Raw genomic sequence first — 4,404 nt, 5'->3', positions numbered from 1 at the left:
TATGAAACCTATAAATGTGTTGTGCTAGAGTTAGAAATGAAGTGCCAAGACCCTAACGTTTTGCAATTTTGGCTGCAAAGTGCAAATTTTACTTGAATGCTTTTTTATGCAAACAACTGTGTCGGCTTTTGAATGTCAGAGATAGTACAGAAAAAGCAGCATTCCCATACCGGGAGTCGAACCCGGGCCGCCTGAGTGAAAACCAGGAATCCTAACCGCTAGACCATATGGGAAGAGTGGTTCTCTCAAGACGTTCTCAATGTGAAAAAAGAAGAACTTAATTGCTTTGAGTAAGTAAGTTTGGCACATCCTTGCTAGAAGCTTGCCTTGTTAGCGCAGTAGGTAGCGCGTCAGTCTCATAATCTGAAGGTCGTGAGTTCGATCCTCACACGGGGCACTATGCTTTAGATATTTTGTCTCCATCTTGACTAGACAGCCAGAACTGTATCCACTCAGTACCAAAAAACGTCAGATATAAAGGAAGGGGGTTTTGGATCCTTTGAAACCAAATAGTTAAAAGTCAAAAGTAAAAATGATTTGTGATATGAATTCAAATGGAGTATTGAGCAAAAGAATGGAATGAATGTCCAAAATCTATTGTGGTCAGCATTTTTTGCTGCAAAGAGCAAATCCAAGCTAGACTGACTGTATGCATGGCTTGTGTCGACCTTTCAATGCGTGAATTATTACAGAAAAAGTGGCAATCCCATAGCAGGAATCGAACCAGTAAACTAAGAATACTGTTTGCTTGGTCAAATGGGATAACCCAAAGGGTCACAGAAAAAATGAGAGGCGTTATAAAAAAAAAAAAAAAAAAAAAAAAAAAAAAAAAAAAGAGTGTTGCTTTGATTAAACATTTTTTTCCTTTCAACAGTTTAAACTTGACTCATTTGAAGAGTAGTTAGGAGATAGTGGCTTATTCTGATGGTTATGAGGTTTTCCCTCAGATAGGGTACAGTTCACTCCTTTTCTTTGACCAGGGAGCTTGAGAACTTTGCCATTCAGTTGTTAAATTCTACAGATTAGAATGGAAATTGGAGGCCAAAGGACAGGCCATACGAGTTGTTGAGTTCCTCGACATTTTGAAGTAAAAAACGATAGTTTAGAATAGTTTGAGCTATGAAACCTATAAATGTGTTGTGCTAGAGTTAGAAATGAAGTGCCAAGACCCTAACGTTTTGCAATTTTGGCTGCAAAGTGCAAATTTTACTTGAATGCTTTTTTATGCAAACAACTGTGTCGGCCTTTGAATGTCAGAGATAGTACAGAAAAAGCAGCATTCCCATACCGGGAGTCGAACCCGGGCCGCCTGGGTGAAAACCAGGAATCCTAACCGCTAGACCATATGGGAAGAATGGTTCTCTCAAGACGTTCTCAATGTGAAAAAAGAAGAACTTAATTGCTTTGAGTAAGTAAGTTTGGCACATCCTTGCTAGAAGCTTGCCTTGTTAGCGCAGTAGGTAGCGCGGCAGTCTCATAATCTGAAGGTCGTGAGTTCGATCCTCACACGGGGCACTATGCTTTAGATATTTTGTCTCCATCTTGACTAGACAGCCAGAACTGTATCCACTCAGTACCAAAAAACGTCAGATATAAAGGAAGGGGGTTTTGGATCCTTTGAAACCAAATAGTTAAAAGTCAAAAGTAAAAATGATTTGTGATATGAATTCAAATGGAGTATTGAGCAAAAGAATGGAATGAATGTCCAAAATCTATTGTGGTCAGCATTTTTTGCTGCAAAGAGCAAATCCAAGCTAGACTGACTGTATGCATGGCTTGTGTCGACCTTTCAATGCGTGAATTATTACAGAAAAAGTGGCAATCCCATAGCAGGAATCGAACCAGTAAACTAAGAATACTGTTTGCTTGGTCAAATGGGATAACCCAAAGGGTCACAGAAAAAATGAGAGGCGTTATAAAAAAAAAAAAAAAAAAAAAGAGTGTTGCTTTGATTAAAATTTTTTTTCCTTTCAACAGTTTAAACTTGACTCATTTGAAGAGTAGTTAGGAGATAGTGGCTTATTCTGATGGTTATGAGGTTTTCCCTCAGATAGGGTACAGTTCACTCCTTTTCTTTGACCAGGGAGCTTGAGAACTTTGCCATTCAGTTGTTAAATTCTACAGATTAGAATGGAAATTGGAGGCCAAAGGACAGGCCATACGAGTTGTTGAGTTCCTCGACATTTTGAAGTAAAAAACGATAGTTGAGAATAGTTTGAGCTATGAAACCTATAAATGTGTTGTGCTAGAGTTAGAAATGAAGTGCCAAGACCCTAACGTTTTGCAATTTTGGCTGCAAAGTGCAAATTTTACTTGAATGCTTTTTTATGCAAACAACTGTGTCGGCTTTTGAATGTCAGAGATAGTACAGAAAAAGCAGCATTCCCATACCGGGAGTCGAACCCGGGCCGCCTGAGTGAAAACCAGGAATCCTAACCGCTAGACCATATGGGAAGAGTGGTTCTCTCAAGACGTTCTCAATGTGAAAAAAGAAGAACTTAATTGCTTTGAGTAAGTAAGTTTGGCACATCCTTGCTAGAAGCTTGCCTTGTTAGCGCAGTAGGTAGCGCGTCAGTCTCATAATCTGAAGGTCGTGAGTTCGATCCTCACACGGGGCACTATGCTTTAGATATTTTGTCTCCATCTTGACTAGACAGCCAGAACTGTATCCACTCAGTACCAAAAAACGTCAGATATAAAGGAAGGGGGTTTTGGATCCTTTGAAACCAAATAGTTAAAAGTCAAAAGTAAAAATGATTTGTGATATGAATTCAAATGGAGTATTGAGCAAAAGAATGGAATGAATGTCCAAAATCTATTGTGGTCAGCATTTTTTGCTGCAAAGAGCAAATCCAAGCTAGACTGACTGTATGCATGGCTTGTGTCGACCTTTCAATGCGTGAATTATTACAGAAAAAGTGGCAATCCCATAGCAGGAATCGAACCAGTAAACTAAGAATACTGTTTGCTTGGTCAAATGGGATAACCCAAAGGGTCACAGAAAAAATGAGAGGCGTTATAAAAAAAAAAAAAAAAAAAAAAAAGAGTGTTGCTTTGATTAAAAATTTTTTTCCTTTCAACAGTTTAAACTTGACTCATTTGAAGAGTAGTTAGGAGATAGTGGCTTATTCTGATGGTTATGAGGTTTTCCCTCAGATAGGGTACAGTTCACTCCTTTTCTTTGACCAGGGAGCTTGAGAACTTTGCCATTCAGTTGTTAAATTCTACAGATTAGAATGGAAATTGGAGGCCAAAGGACAGGCCATACGAGTTGTTGAGTTCCTCGACATTTTGAAGTAAAAAACGATAGTTGAGAATAGTTTGAGCTATGAAACCTATAAATGTGTTGTGCTAGAGTTAGAAATGAAGTGCCAAGACCCTAACGTTTTGCAATTTTGGCTGCAAAGTGCAAATTTTACTTGAATGCTTTTTTATGCAAACAACTGTGTCGGCCTTTGAATGTCAGAGATAGTACAGAAAAAGCAGCATTCCCATACCGGGAGTCGAACCCGGGCCACCTGGGTGAAAACCAGGAATCCTAACCGCTAGACCATATGGGAAGAGTGGTTCTCTCAAGACGTTCTCAATGTGAAAAAAGAAGAACTTAATTGCTTTGAGTAAGTAAGTTTGGCACATCCTTGCTAGAAGCTTGCCTTGTTAGCGCAGTAGGTAGCGCGTCAGTCTCATAATCTGAAGGTCGTGAGTTCGATCCTCACACGGGGCACTATGCTTTAGATATTTTGTCTCCATCTTGACTAGACAGCCAGAACTGTATCCACTCAGTACCAAAAAACGTCAGATATAAAGGAAGGGGGTTTTGGATCCTTTGAAACCAAATAGTTAAAAGTCAAAAGTAAAAATGATTTGTGATATGAATTCAAATGGAGTATTGAGCAAAAGAATGGAATGAATGTCCAAAATCTAATGTGGTCAGCATTTTTTGCTGCAAAGAGCAAATCCAAGCTAGACTGACTGTATGCATGGCTTGTGTCGACCTTTCAATGCGTGAATTATTACAGAAAAAGTGGCAATCCCATAGCAGGAATCGAACCAGTAAACTAAGAATACTGTTTGCTTGGTCAAATGGGATAACCCAAAGGGTCACAGAAAAAATGAGAGGCGTTATAAAAAAAAAAAAAAAAAAAAAAAAAAAGAGTGTTGCTTTGATTAAACTTGACTCATTTGAAGAGTAGTTAGGAGATAGTGGCTTATTCTGATGGTTATGAGGTTTTCCCTCAGATAGGGTACAGTTCACTCCTTTTCTTTGACCAGGGAGCTTGAGAACTTTGCCATTCAGTTGTTAAATTCTACAGATTAGAATGGAAATTGGAGGCCAAAGGACAGGCCATACGAGTTGTTGAGTTCCTCGACATTTTGAAGTAAAAAACGATAGTTGAGAATAGT

The 4,404-nt window shown here is 38.9% G+C and overlaps 1 non-coding gene across 1 annotated transcript; it reads right to left on the bottom strand.

The window, feature by feature from the left end:
- Positions 1–3,488: 3,488 nt before the first annotated feature.
- Positions 3,489–3,560, bottom strand: TRNAE-UUC (transfer RNA glutamic acid (anticodon UUC)). Its single transcript has one exon. It is a non-coding gene; the product is annotated as a tRNA-Glu (tRNA).
- Between the last annotated feature and the right edge of the window lie 844 nt (positions 3,561–4,404).

This window comes from Anomaloglossus baeobatrachus, chromosome 4, assembly GCF_048569485.1.
Source record: "Anomaloglossus baeobatrachus isolate aAnoBae1 chromosome 4, aAnoBae1.hap1, whole genome shotgun sequence".
Classification (NCBI taxonomy): Eukaryota; Metazoa; Chordata; class Amphibia; order Anura; family Aromobatidae; genus Anomaloglossus; species Anomaloglossus baeobatrachus.
This window is presented reverse-complemented; position numbering and strand designations above follow the sequence as displayed.